Raw genomic sequence first — 16,606 nt, forward strand, 5'->3', positions numbered from 1 at the left:
TTTCCATATTTTACTAACAATTGAATTTAGAAAAAATGACAGAGATACAAAAAGTTATGAAAATATTATATTAATTTTAATAAAAAGATCAAAATTACACAAGTGTAAAATTAATTTGTTTTAAACCATTTTATAACTTCACATATGATAAATGTTTTTATAAACCAATCATTAGATTTAACAACATATTTGTCCGTATAGTTCACATAATATTTCAAATCAATTCAATATTATTATCATTTCCATTGAAAATAATATTGTTTCAATATATACTAATGATTAATATTTTATTATTATCACACAAATAATTATATATTTTAAATTTATTTGAATTTTGGAAAGGATATTTTTTTTGAATAGTGCATAAAATTTAATGGTTGGATTATCAAATATAAATCATATAAAAAGATATAAGATGGTGTAAAACTAATTTAGTTTTACACGTATCTAAGTAGATCGGTTTTCATTTTGAGTTTTCATATTTTATTATTTAATGATTTAAAAATAAAATTTTGAATAGGATTATTTCAATTTTTTATTTATATATTAAAATTTAGTTTGTTTTTTATTTTAGTTTTTATTTCAATAAAGTAATATGAATAGATTGTTTTTAAAGAAAAACTTTTCAAAATTTTGAAAATTTATATCTATATGTGTGTGTATATATATATATATATGTATACATATATATTTATGCACATAAATATTATTTAAATATTTTTTAAAATAAAATCCTAATTGTGCGGAACATGGATGGAAAAACCTGATTTTTAAAACTTTTCACCAACTTATTGCAATCCAATACATTGCACCAATAAAAAGCGAGAAATCTGATGGGAATAACAAATACTATACGTAGGACGTACCTTTATTTTAAATATTAAGAAATAATTATAACTTTGGAATAAAATTTAATACTGATCATTCCAAGAGGAAAAACTAATGAGACCAAAATTTGATTCAAAACATTTCTAATATCATACACTTAGATTAGATAATTTTAAATGCCATATGATAACACATTATAAAAAAATACGAAAACAATATATTTTAAATTTTAATAATATATTTTTATATTTAATGTGTAAATACAAATTATAATATAATAATTTTCATATTTTACACATGTTAAATACAAAATAAACAAAAATAAATGCATTAATTAGCAGGTTTACATGAACTTTTCTAATTCCATTTCAATCCCTTGTCACCAAATTATCTATAAAAAAATTTAATTACAAAAAATTTTTTTGAATAATATATAATTTTAGATTAAAATTATTGTCTATTTTTCTTTTAGTTTTTATAAAAAAAAATTATTTGATATATTGTGAGTGGAGTTTTTTAACTCTATTGAGGTTAAAAAATTGATACATATCCTACTTCTTTTTTAATTAATTTTTTTTATTTTTTAATATATCTTAAAGGGTTTTTGTCAATCAAGGATGGCAATAGGTGGGTTGGAGTGAGTTTTTACTCGATCAAACCCCTTAATATTCACACCCGACTGACTCGACATTAAAATATTTTTTTATTCTACTTCAAACTGATTTGTATATTCATAAACCAAAATTAATTCAAACCGAATTGAAATTAATTTAATAAGTTTAATTTAATATAATATTCATAAATATTATTTTAAATATAAATTACATCTTAATCATACAGAAATATAGTATTTTTATTAAATTAATATCTTAAATTAAAGTATTAAATAATAATTTTATTAATATAAGGCATATATAAATATAAAATTGTTGGCCTTGAATTGATTATGAGTTTTGATTTGACAAAACAAAAATTTGCCTAACTTGAATCAATCTTTTCTAAGCTTAAATTAAACATTTTCCACCCTTCTCTCTTGCCAAAATCCATTTAAAAACCAAAACAAGTCAAATTCTCGGAACAAAACCTGATTAGTGCATGTTTTAATAGAAGGGATCGATCCCCTAAGGGAATGGATCGATCCCCTCCTTACTAGATTGATCCCCTAGCAAAAGGGATCGATCATGTTTTCTTCTAGGATCGAAATTCTTCAAGTTTTGGTAAAAACCAATCGATCCCCTCCCTGTAGGGATCAATTGGTTGGGGTTTCAAGCTGACCAGATCAATCCCCTTATTCAAGGGATTGATCACTTTTTAATACAAAAAATTTTCTTCATGCAATTTTCCAGAAAAGGGATCGATCCTCCCACATAGGGGATCGATCACCTAAGGCAAGGGATCAATCCCCTCTTAAAGGGATCGCTCGGTTGCTCAAACAGAATGCTCCCCAAGTCTAAAAATTCAAAAAAGGGATCGATCCCCCCACATAGGGGATCGATCACCTAAAGAACGGATCAATCAGGTAGATTACTTGATCGATCGAGTAAGGCAATTTAGGCACAAAATTGTGCCTTCTCCAACATGAACCAATTGATCCCCTTAAGGATGAGATCGATCCCCTGAAGGCCAAAAACTCTCAATGGCTATTTTTGTCTAAAATTTTTACAGGTTTGAAGCATTAAATCCAATCCAACAGCTCTCAACTTCTTCATACCTATAAATAAAGCATTCAACTGCAGATCAAGGGTAACAAGAGCCAAGAAAACTCATTGTTATTCACCTACCAATTTGCTCAAGCATTCAAAGCTGTTTCAAGTCAGAAAAGTGCAGAATTCATATCAGTTTTTCTCTATTTTCTTGTCTAAACTATTGTGTACTTTAAATTAGCAAATACCCAACCTTTGAAAGGTTCTTAGAGTTTGCAAAACACTTCAAAAATTCTATATTTTGAGTTTGTAAGCTTAAGGGCAAGGATAACCTTTAAGAATGTGTAGTGTTGAGTTTGTAAAGTTTTGAGAAGCTTGGTTGTAATCTTCAAATCGTAGTGGATTAAACTCTTTGGCAGGAAAGGTTAAGGGAAACGACGCAGGTGCCTAAGGAATGACCGAACCTCTATAAATCTTGGTGTCAAATTCTTTAGCCCTATCTCTTGTTTACTTTCAATTATTGTGTTTATTTGCTTAGATAATTTGTTTGGCTAAATTTGTGCTTATTGAATATTGTTTTTGAAAATTTTATTAAAACCAATTCACCCCCTTTTTGGTTTATTCTAAATCTTTGAGCTAACAATTGGTATCAAAGCTAGTACTCTTTTTTGTAGGTTTAAAACCCAAAAGTGATCCTAAAAATAGCTTAAAGAAATATGTTAATCAATGTGAAAAAACCATCCTCAAGCTATAACAACTATAGTGGCCAATAAGAGGTGTGTCTCATGGCAAATGAAATAGTTGTAACATCTTTTGAAAGTGAAGGGCATTCAATTATAAGACCCTCTCTCTTTATTGGTGACAACTACTCTTATTGGAAGACTAGGATGAGGTTGTTCATTCAAGCTAATGATTATGAAGTTTGGAAGGTTATTATAAATGGTCTTCAAATTCCAATGAAGATGGTGGATGGTAGGGAGGTGATCAAGATAGAAAGTGAATGGGATGTCAATGACATGAAAATTAACTCAATGCCAAAGCAATGCATACACTCTTTTATGGATTGGAGCCAAGTGAGTACAATAGAGTTTCCTTGTGTAAAAATGCAAAGAAAATTTGAGATAAGTTAGTTGTTACTCATGAAGGTACAAATCAAGTGAAAAAAATGAAAATTGGCATGCTCACTCATGATTATGAGCTATTCAAGATGAAACTAGATGAAACCATTAATGAGATGTCAAATTGCTTCATCGACATCATTAATGGTTTAAAGGTTCTTGGGAAGACTTACTCAAATGTGAAGATGGTGAAAAAAATTTTCAATAGTCTACCAAAGAGCTGGGAAGCCAAAGTGACAGCCATTGAAGAGTCCAAAGATCCTCACACACTCTCTTTGGATGAACTAATAGGTTCTCTCCTCACCTATTAAATGAAAATCAAAAGGGGACAAGAACTAATCAAGAAAGGTGAAATTGCTCTCAAATTTACCTTTTAAGAATATGAAGAAAATTTTGGACAAGAAGAAGATGATGAAGATGAAGAGATGGCCATGTTTGCAAAGAGATTCAAGAAGTTCATGAGGATGAACAAGTTCTCAAGTAGAAGAAGACCATAAATGGAGATGACTAAAAGGGAATCAAGTATAAGAGAAAAGGATCAAATTATTTACTATGAATGTAACAAATCGGGTCACATTAAACTTGATTGTCTTTTATGAAAAAAGTAAAACATGACAAAGCCAAAGAAGAAAGCTATGGTAGCAACATTGAGTGATAGTGACTTCTCGATGATGAATCAAATGAGGGGAAAGTATCCAATCTATGTCTCATGGCTCTTGATGAGTCCAAGGTAGCCTCTAATCCATGTGATTTAAATTCATATATATTTGATGAACTACAAGATGCATATGATGAATTAGCCATAGAATTTGAGAACATGAGCATGAAATATAAGAAAATGGTATTTAAATTGAAACTAGAAAATGAATCATTGACTAAAGCAAAAAAAGACTTAGAAAATGAAGTTGAGCTTTTAAAGTTGAATGTCAATGACTTGACTAAAAAAAATGAAAATTTGCATAATTATTTTCTAGATTTTATATAGGACATCAAAAGCTCAATGACATGCTTGAAACACAAAAAGCTTTCTTTGATAAAGATGGACTAGGTTATAATGGTGGCAATAAAGAAACTTATTTAAAGAATTTCTTTGTAAAGCCAAATGATTCATCTAGCATATGTGCACATTGTCATAAATTGGGTCATTTTATACAATATTGTTCCTTGAAGAAAGTCACTTATAGAGGTAAGCTCATTAGAAGAGTGTGGATTCCAAAATGAGTTAGCATATCTCAAGATGAGATTACTAAAATGAAGTGGATTCCAAAAGGCACAAAAATTGTTAGTACTAACACTCAAGGAACCAAGAAAATTTGGGTACCCAAAATAAAATTTTAATTATGTTTTTGTAGGTGGATGAGCATTTCTATAAAGCCAATTCAAGCAAGAACAATCCATGGTACCTTGATAGTGGATGCTCAAAACACATGACCGGGGACAAAACTCTTTTTAAGGACTTTAAAGCTAAAAGTGGAGGAGATGTTACATTTGGTGACAACTCTAAAGGCTAAATTGAAGGGATTGGCTCCATTGGTAACAATTCCTCTACTACTATTGAAAATGTTTTACTTGTAAAAGGTCTCAAGCATAACCTATTAAGTATTAGTCAATTATGTGATAAAAGACTTAGAGTTGTGTTTGAATCCATGTGCTGTCAAGTGATTGATATCAAATCTAACAAACTTGTTTTTATTGGACATCTTCAAGAAAATATTTATGTAGTGCATTTAGATGACATATCCTCTAAAAATATTTGTTTTATGGCTCAAAAAGAAAATGATAGTTGGATTTGGCATAGAAGGTTTGGACATGCAAGTATGCATGTAATTTCAAAACTTTCTCAAAATAATTTGGTTGTTGGTTTGCCAAAATTAAAATATGAAAATAACAAGGTTTGTGATGCATATGCTTAAGGAAAACATAAAAGAATTTCTTTCAAACCTAAGAATCGCATTTCAACTACTAGACCTCTTCAACTACTTCATATTGATCTTTTTAGCCTTACTAGAACAATGAGTCTTGGTGGAAAACAATATGAGTTTATTATTGTTGATGATTTTACTAGATTCACTTGGGTTCTCTTTTTGCATTCAAAGAATAAGGCTTTGGAAAAATTCATCACTTTTAACAAACAAATACAAAATGAAAAAGGTTATTCAATTACTAGTATTAGAAGTGATCATGGAAAGGAATTTGAAAGTCTTGGCTTTAATGTACTTTGTACTGAAAATGATATTAGCCACAATTTTTCTGCTCCTAAAACTCCTCAACAAAATGGGATAGTAGAAAGAAGAAATAAAACTTTAGAAGAAATGGCTAGAACTATGCTTTATGAAAATAATTTATCTAGATATTTTTAGGCGAAAACCATAAATACTTCTTGTTATATTATAAATAGAGCTATGATTACACCAATTTTAAAGAAAACTTCCTATGAACTTTTTAAAGGAAAAAGGCCTAACACAGTTATTTTCATCCTTTTAGTTGCAAATGTTTTATTTTGAACAATGAAAAAGATGATCTTGGTAAATTTGATGCAAAAAGTGATGAAGGGATTTTCCTAAGATATTCTTTTAATTCAAAAGCTTATAGAGTTTTTAACAAACGAACATTAGTGGTTGAAGAATCTATACATGTTATTTTTTATGAGTCTAACCCATTTTCGAGAAAGGTGCTTCTTAATGATGATGATGTAGGTATACTTCAAGAATGGATCAATGATACACCTCATGACATTGAGGAGAAAAATCACAAAGAAGATGATGAGTTTCAAGATGAGCCACAACACATAGAGAGAGAGAGCCAAATCATCTTAGAGAAATAAGGTATGCCAAAGATAATGAAATTATTGGTGATCTAACTTAAGGGGTAAGAACTAGATCTTCTTATAATGTATGTAATTATGTTACTTTCCTATCTCATTTTAAACCCAAAAATATAGATGAAGCCTTAGGAGATGATCATTGGATATTGGCCATGCAAGAGGAATTCAACCAATTTGAAAGAAGCCAAGTATAGAATCTTGTACCTAGGCCTAATGATCATCTACTATAGGCACAAAATGGGTTTTAAGAATAAAATGGATGAATATGGGAATGTATTAGAAACAAAGCTAGATTGGTAGCTTAATGGTATAGTCAAGAATAGGGAATTGATTATGATGAAACCTATGCCCCGATTGCAAGGTTAGAGGCCATAAGAATGTTGCTTGCATTTACATGTTTTAAAATTTTCAAGCTTTTTCAAATGGATGTCAAAAGTGCATTTCTTAATGGCTTTATAAATAAATAAGTGTATGTAGAACAACCTCTCGGTTTTGAAAATTTAAAATTTCCAAATCATGTTTATAAATTGACAAAAGTATTATATAATTTAAAACAAGCTCTTAGAGCTTGGTATGAAAGATTGTCAAATTTTTTGGTACAAAATGGTTTTAATAGAGGGAAGGTTGATATTACATTTTTTATTAAAACAAAAGGAAAGGACATTCTCATATTGCAATTTTATATTGATGATATTATATTCGGTGCTACTAATAAAATTATTTATCAAGAATTTGCTAAAATTATGCAGGGTGAATTTGAAATAAGCATGATGAGAGAACTCACATTCTTCTTAGGACTACAAGTAAAGCAAACAAAAGATGACACCTTCATCAATCAAGCAAAATACATCAAAGATTTGCTCATAAGGTTTGGATTGGAAGAATCAAAGCCTTGCTTAACACCAGTGAGCACTTCAACAAAACTTGACAAGAATGAAGAAGGTAAATGTGTTGACTCTAAACTATATAGGTCTATGATTGGTTCATTGCTATATCTTACTATAAATAGATCCAATATTATGTTTAGTGTATGTTAAGTGCTAGATTTCAATCTTCACCTAGAGAATCACATTTATCTGCTGTCAAAAAAATTTTTAGGTACCTTAAGGACACCTCTAATTTAGGATTATGGTATCCAAAAGGTTCATCTTTTACTTTACATGCCTATTCTGATACGAATTTTGGTGGGTGCAAAATTGATAGAAAAAGCACTTCTAGTACTTGTCAATTGTTTGGAAATATGCTCATATCATGGTTTTCCAAGAAACAAAATAATGTTGCTCAATTTACAACCGAAGCTGAATATGTGGCAGTCGAAAGTTGTTGTGCTCAAGTTTTATGGATTAAGTAACAATTGAAGGATTTTCGAATAATCATGGATCATATTCTCATTAAATGTGACAATACTAGTGCCATCAATCTCATTAAAAATCCAATTCAACACTCTAGAACCAAACATATTGAAATTTGGCATCATTTTATTAGAGATCATGTTTAAAAGGGTGATATTATGCTTGAATATGTTGATACCTTGCACCAACTAGCTGATATCTTCACAAAACCTCTTGATAAGGATAGATTTTATACAATTAGAGGTGAACTTAGTATGATGAATTTTTTTTGAAGTGAATTTCTTGATGTTATGATAAATAGTACACTCTTGATTGATCAAATGTGTATTTATCTAAATTTTTTTATGGTTTGTGCATGATTGTATAATGCATGCCTGAATGATCATATTGCATAATTTTTAAATCTTTTAATTAAAAAAAATATTGCTATAGCAAAAAACCAATCGATCCCCTTTGGAATGGATCGATTGGTTCCTCACCCCGTAGCCAAATTAAAGGGAAAACATAGGGAACCAATCATCCCCTTTGGACAGGATTGATCGACTGTGCATCCAGTAGCCAATTTTAAATGAAACCATGCAGAATCGATCGATCCCCTTTGGACAAGATTGATTGGGTATTCAACCCGTAGCTAAAAAAAGTTGGAAACATACAAAATCGATCGATTCCCTTCAAAACCAATCGATTGGTTCCATACAAGAACCATAATCGATCGATCCCCTACTTCAGCCAATCGATCGGGTCATCTCTCTTTGGCATGATAAACTCGGGGTCTTTCTCTAGTTTGACTGATCATTTTAGCTTTCTTCTCATATTCATCTTCTTCCCAAACTCATCCTCTCCAAACCCTAAACGCTCCCACTCATTTCTCATCCAAAATTGATCCTCCTTAGCTACATCTTTTGCAAATTTCTTCACTCTAACTTGATCTCTTATTGAAATTCCTCCTTAAAACCCATCAAATCACATAAAAATTGATACCTATCTTTTCTCACTCTAGAAGGTTGATCTACCATACTCACGAGCCTTTCTTGCATCTCACACACATATTTTGCTCCTCATCACCTACTATCACAAATTCACTCATTAATTTCACCCAACATGGCCTTAAAAACCAAAATCACTATTGAAAAAAGAAATCCTCCAATGGAGGCTTCAAGCTCAACAATGAAGCCATCCTTCAATCAAAATTTCAATAATCCAGATGTAAAGGATCGGTATAATATGCATTTTGCACATCGAGAAGTAAAGCGTGGAAAGGTAATTTCATTAGATTTCCTCCAATCAATAGAATTTCCTTACCTGCATGCTTTTGAAGAATTTGGATGCCTAAATTATTTATGCATGAAAGGTCTATTATTTAAGAATTTAGTAAGAGTTTTCTATAGTAATGCTAGCTGTGTCCAAATTGAAAGATCAAATAGGCATTACCTTAATAGATTCAGAACTTATGTGATGGAAAAAGAAATATTAGTTACCAAACAAGTGCTAGCTAAAGCTTTTAAGTTATATGATAAGGGGGAAACAAAACCTAGATGTGACATGGTGTAACTTGCTCGACATCTTTAGCAATCACAATCTATAAGTTACTCCCACTTAAGCCTCTAAGTTATCCATGCATGATAGATTGCTACACCTCATTGTTACTCATGTGTTAGCACCTTTTGGGACATAATACTCCACCATTAGGAAGTAAGATTATTGGTGGATGTATAAGATCAAGCATAAATAGAAACCAAGTTTAGTGCACTTCATTTTTAATAATATGATGAGGATAGTTCAGAATAGAGATTATACCTTGGTATATGGGTATGCCATAAGTAATCTTTTGAGGCATTTGGAGGTAAATACTAGAGAAGACAAGGAGATGGTATTCAATGACCAATTTAGTGTTTTTGGGGCTCCTACATTACACAACATAGGGTATGTTCAAAATACGATTAGACTATGGGTTAAAAAGGGTGATATTAGAACTACACAAGAAGAGGAAGAAGAGCAAGAACCTTTAGATATGCCTGAACCTCAAGATGAACCCTTTACCTCACCATTCAATACTCAATGAGCCTTAGAAATGCTTTTGCTTCAAATGAACAGCTTGCATTTGGTGGTTGGTAATATGAACACTAGATTGAAAACTATGAAGGAAATTCAAAATGAACTGGCAGCACAAGTTCACCATCTTCGAGCTGACATTGAGCAAATAAGGTTTACACATCTGCATATAGGGCAGCCTTCTCCTCACTCTCATCATCTTCATCATTCTTCTCATTTTCCACCTCAATGAGCTATACTAGTGTCATTCCTTATGTTTTCCCACATCTTTGTATTTTGTAAATCTATCTTTATATTATGGTTTGTAAACTTTGGTACTTGATATTTATATTAATGCAATTTCTCTTTCATTCTCATATGGCTTGTGGTATTATGGCATGTGATATTGATGTGTTATTTGATGATTGATATGAACTTAAGTGGCCTTGAATTGATTGTTCTCTCATTTGGCTTTACTTCATCCTTTTTGCTATGACAAAAAGGGGGAGAAATATTGGTATGAAAAATTGCTTTGATGATCCTAACGATATTGATGGTTTTGGTGATATTGGTTTTGCTTAGTTACCTTAAAACTTATGCTTAAATTCAAAGGGAGCTATATTGTTATTTAGAGGGAGTTTGGTTTTCATAAATTCAGAAGAAGCTTGTTTTTCAAAAATGAAAAATATTTTTAAGCAAAATTTTCACTTAGTTTTATCATATCAAAAGGAGAGAGATTATTGGCCTTGAATTGATTAAGAGTTTTGATTTGACAAAACAAAAATTTGTCTAACTTGAATCAATCTTTTCTAAGCTTAAATTGAACATTTTTCCACCCTTCTATCTTGCCAAAATCCATTTGAGAACCAAAACAAGTCAAATTCTTGGAACAAAACTTGATTAGTGCATGTTTTGATAAAAGAGATCGATCACCTAGGGGAAGGGATCGATCCCCTAGCAAAAGGGATCAATCATGTTTTCTTCCAAAATCAAAATTCTTCAAGTTTCAACAAAAATCAATTGATCCCTTCCTTATAGGGATCGATTGGTTGGGGCTTCAAGCTGATCAGATCGATCCCCTCATTCAAGGGATCAATCACTTTTTCATACAGAAAGTTTTCTTCGTGCAATTTTCTAGAAAAAAGATCAATCCCCCTACATAGGGGATCACCTAAGGTAAGGGATCAATCCCCTCTTAAAGGGATCGATAGGTTACTAAAATAGAATGCCCTCCAAGTCTAGAAATCTAGAAAAGGGATCGATCCCCCCATATAGGAGATCGATCAAGTAGATTACCTGATCGATCGAGTAAGGCAATTTAGGCACAAAATCATGCCTTCTCAACATGAACCAATCGATCCCCTAAAGGAGAGGATCGATCCCCTGAAGGCCAAAAACTCCCAACAACTATTTTTGTCTAAAATTTTTGTAGGTTTGAAGCATTAAATGCAATCCAACGGCTCTCAACTTCTTCCTACCTATAAATAAAGCATTCAACTACAGATCAAGGGTAACAAGAGCCAAAAAAAACTTATTGCTATTCACTTACCAATTTGTTCAAGCATTCAAAGCTATTCAAAGTCAGAAAAATGTCGAATTCATATCAGTTTTTCTCTATTTTCTTGTCTAAACTTTTGTGTACTTCAAATAAGCAAACATCCAACCTTTGAGAGGTTCTTAGAGTTTGCAAAACACTTCAAAAATTATGTATTGTGAGTTTGTAAGCTTAAGGGGGAAGATAACCCTTAAGAATGTGTAGTGTTGAGTTTGTAAAGCTTGGAAAAGCTTTGTTGTAATCTTCAAATCATAGTGGATTGAACTTTTTGGCAAGAGAGGCTAAGGGAAAGGACGTAGGTGCCTAAGGAATGACCAAACCTCTATAAATCTTGGTGTCAAATTCTCTAACCCTATCTGTTGTTTACTTTCAATTATTGTGCTTATTTGCTTAGATAATTTGTTTGGCTAAATTTATGCTTATTGAATATTGTTCTTGAAAATTTTATTAAAACCAATTCACCCCCATCTTGGTTTATTCCAAATCTTTGAGCTAACAAAAATTAAATAAAAAATATATTTTTATATACACTTAAATCGAGGTGATACAACCTAAAACCCAACTCTAACTTTAAGAAAAACTTCGATCCACCTCTTACTCAACCTTTAATTTTGAAAAAATCTGATCGTATCAAATTAAGATGGGTCAAAACTCATTAAGTAAGGATTATTTGCTATCCTTATGTGTCACCCTACTTACCTTACTTGTGGAGTCTAAAATTTTCACTATTAATGTATTTGAAAATTTATTTTTATAATAAAAATGCTTTAATATTTGGCAAGTTTTAACTTTTGAGTTCATTTGTTGTGCTCACTTTCTTTTTTATAATAGTAAAAATGATTCAATTTTTCACTTTCTGTTTTATAATAATAAAAATAGCTCAATTTTTTATCTTTTTAGTTAATAATATATAGTGACAAATTAAGTTGAAAAAAATCAACAATTAAAAAAATGTTCAAGTTAACAAAAAAAAACCAATATATTTAATTTTCTATGTAATGAAGATTTTAAATATTTTTTAGATAAATTGATTGTGAAGAAATTTGAATTAAATCTTAAAAGCATAGTTATTAAAACTAGATCGGATCACTGGTTCGATCTATTGAACCAATGCTAAAACTGATCAAATTCTATAATTAGATCAATTTTGCAATTAAACTACTTTAACTCGTTATGAACTAACAGTTTACATAATAAATCAATAAACTTTGTAGTTATTTTTTGAATCGAATTGATTCAATACCAATTAATATGTTTAGTTAAATATGAAAAAAAAAAGCCCTTCAATTATTCAAAACAATCTAACTAAGCCTTTATACTACTATTTCATTTAAATAAGCCCCTCAACTTTTATTTTATACTATTAAAGCCCTTCTATCCTTATATAAATAATATGTTGGTATATTTTGAGACATATGGATACTAGATAATGACATTGTAAAAAAACTTACACATGTGTAAAATAAGCAATTTTCAAAGAAAGATTATCTAACAAAAAATTTTATTAACAAATACCAGTATTAAAAATAATTATAAAATTAATAAAAAATGATATGTTAATAAAAATGATTAATTATTTGACCATGATTGAAAATAATTAATAAAAATTTGTATATATGTAAAATTAATAAAAAATCTACATTCATATAAAAAATATAAAAATGATTTTAATTTCCTTTTTGCAAATTCTCATATAAATATAAATATTTCCTTTTTATTAATTTTATGTATAGATATTTCTTTTTTATTACATAAATATTAATTATTATATATTAACAATCAATATTTATATTTATATTTCAATAAATATAAATTATTATTATTATTTATAATTATTTATTATATTTATTAAAATGTAAATATTATTTCTAACTATTAAAATATAAAATATGATTTTAACAAAATATTAAGTAAATTTATTTCTAACTAGTAATTAATTGTTCTATATATTTTATATTTTAAAATTTATAGTTTATTATGTACCTTAAAATTTATAATTTTATGGTTAAATTATTAAACTATAACTTGAATTAAGAGTTTAAATTTTGAATTTTTAAAATATTTATATTTTTATAATATTTTTTATTAAATCGACAATTGACCCAATTGGCTTGGTGACCTGAAATCTTGAACGGTTTAATATTCAGTTCAATTTTGATAACTATGCTTTAAAGCATTACTTGAAAAAAATATATGGTTGAGGTTTTTTCTTAAAAAAAAAAACAACAAAAAGCTATTTTCATCTTTGTGGAAGCCCAATCAACTTACACTTCACAAGAAAAAAAAAGCATTGACTACTAAAAAGTTTTTGACTATCTAAATAAATAACTTCTTTTTAATTATAAACATTGAATGACGTAAGTTTACAAAATGAGAGCTGCTAAATACACCCGTCTTTTTTCTTCACACTTCAATTTTTTTAAAATTTTTTGTAAGTAAAATTATTTAACTATCCTTTATCTTTTACACAAGTTTTCGAAAATAAATTTTCAAAAGGTTATAAACTTTTTCAAAAATGGATTTCCAAAAAGTTATATCGGAAAGTTATAAATTTTTTTGAAAATGAATTTTTGAAAAATCATATAACTTTTCGAAAATAAATTTTCAAAAGATTATAAACTTTTCTAGAAATGAATTTCTAAAAAGTTAAATTTTTGGAAAAGTTTTATGACTTTTTGAAAATCCATTTCTAAAAAAGTTTATGACCTTTTTGGAAATTCGTCTCTTAAAAATTATGACTTTTTGAAAATTTATTTTTGGAAAGTTATAAAACTCTAGAAAGTTTTGAGAAAAGTAATAACGTAATTTCATTTACAAAAAATTTTGAAAAAAAAAGGTTATGGTGTAAAGAAAAAAATGAAGGTGCATTTAGCAGCACTCTTATTTATAAAATTTAGAGTGTTAGAATGCTGGTGTCTTTTCGATTGCCCCTAGCATTCCCCTAAATAAATAAATAGTTAAATGCATTTTTTTTTTTGCACAAAAAAGATACCAACTTTTTTTATAGATAATTTTTTGAGTAAATTACATAAAATCACTTTTGTGGTTTGAAACGGATTTAAAATAGTATCTGAAGTTTAAAATGTGACACCTAACTATCTTATAATTTTTTTTATTACTTCTTTGCCTAAAAGCATAACTTTTTCTATTACTTCTTTTTTTATTACTTTTTTGCCTAAAAGAATAACTTTTTCCATTACTTCTTCTACAATTCACTCTTATTTCTTTAACTTTCTCTCTTTAACATTCAAACTTTCTCACTTCTCTTTAATTTTCTTGTTAAAACACAGAAAACTTAAGAACCATTCCCAGAATCCGTTGATGCTCCATTAATCCCATTTATCCATTTTTTTAAATCTAAATCTTCACCCTCTGATTAGATCACCTTACTAAACATATCCTCCTCCCTTCATTCCTTCACATCTAAATATCCATACAAAAATGCAAGAAAAAAAATTATTTTCTTTCTCTCTTTGTTCCTCATTTTCTACTTCTTGGAGAGGGAAGAAAACCCAAAGGAAAAAAAAAAGTTTGAGTCTTTGAGCTTAAGGTTACTATCTTTTTTGTTATCTCAAAAGACCCATATAGTGGAAGTGCAAACATGGATAAAGAGGATGAGTAACCCAAAACTGGACTCAATTGTCACTGTTAACCACCAGGTTTTAGATATTCTGATAACCCTAACTAGCGATCTTAGAAACAACATCTACATAATTGGATCCCATCTCTCTCATAACCTTTTAACGGCACTGATCATTGCTTCATTGTTCATGTCCAACATTGGGGTCCTTTTATTGAACAAGTATCTCCTCAACTTTTATGGCTACCGTTATCCAATCTTTCTCAACATGCTTCACATTATCTAATGTTCTTGTTACAGTTACAAAGCCATAGCATTTCTTGAAATAGTTCCAAGGCAACACATTTTGTCAAGGAAGTAGTTTCTTAAGATCTTTGCTTTGAGTATTATTTTTTTGTTTCTCTATGGTGTGTGGGAACACATCTTTAAGGTACATTCCGGTGTCATTTAACCAAGCTATTGGTGCAATTGTCACGGATCTAAGGAAGAGTCCTGAATCCCACATCGAACATAATAGGAGGGTCCATGGGGTATAAAAGGGTTCACACCATCTCTTCCTTGTGAGGCGCCTTTTGTAAGACAAAACCGTGAGGCCAAGGAGGCCAGAGCGAACAATATCTCACAAGGGTGTGAACCGTGGCAAGAAGGCTGATCTGGGATGCCGGAAGGGTGAATGCCCGGGTCTCGGAGCCGCGCGAGTTCGGAGCTTAAGTCTCGACCCGTAACACAATGACCCCTTTTTTCATTATCATTTTTGCTTTCTTAATCACTTGCAAAAAAGAATCTGTCGAGGTTTATTTTGCACTTTTGGTTGTGGTTTTTGGGATTATTTTGGCTAGTAATAATAAACCTTTGTTTAACCTATTTGGATTCATAGTTTGCGTTGGTTCTACTGCTGGTCATACTTTGAAATCTGTGGTTCAAGGGACCTTGTAAACTAGTAGTAACAAAAAGATGAAATATAAAAAGGCCATAGTTACCTAATCAGCAATAAATTGCGTTAGTAAGTAGCAAACCTAGACACAATATGACATTTATTTATTACAAAATAATAGATAAAGTTAAAATATGAAACGGTGACAATTAATATATAAACAACATTATATATCTGGCTATTGATTTCAAAATATTTCAGAGATCAACTTTATTGTTATAAAAAAAAAAAAAAAAAAAAAAAAAAAAAACTCAACAATGATATCTTGAAATTTATGAGCACTGAAAAATATCTTGGCTTTAATTGCTTTGAAAGACGTCATTGGACTTTAAAAGTCCGAACCATTGCAAAAGATAAGAAATTGAAGTAAAGAACAAACACATACAGAAATGACAATACCCATTGTACCTACGAGGGAATAAAACAACTATAAATGAATAATTGGGTAGATACGATAATTCATGTTTTCGTGTCATATCTTATATTATGTTCAACATGTGTAATAATTATTAGCATATGAACATAACACCAATTATAAAATGTACTTAAATCCTAAACATGAATACAATGTATTTAATATACATGTTACACGCGACATGATATGATTAACACGTGTACAATTAATTCGTTTAATTATGATATAAATAAACACAAATAATATCTATATATACGAATAGATACAACTAATATGAATATATAAAAATAGACACGACTAATATAAATATATACAAAAACATAAAT

At 29.6% G+C, this 16,606-nt stretch overlaps 1 pseudogene; it reads left to right on the forward strand.

The window, feature by feature from the left end:
- The first annotated feature begins 8,911 nt into the window (after positions 1-8,911).
- LOC111288973 (putative sugar phosphate/phosphate translocator At1g12500 pseudogene) lies at positions 8,912-15,915 on the forward strand (annotated as a pseudogene).
- Positions 15,916-16,606: the final 691 nt, after the last annotated feature.

The sequence above is a fragment of the Durio zibethinus genome, chromosome 4, assembly GCF_047325235.1.
Source record: "Durio zibethinus cultivar Kanyao isolate XHJ-2024 chromosome 4, ASM4732523v1, whole genome shotgun sequence".
In the NCBI taxonomy this organism is placed as follows: domain Eukaryota; kingdom Viridiplantae; phylum Streptophyta; class Magnoliopsida; order Malvales; family Malvaceae; genus Durio; species Durio zibethinus.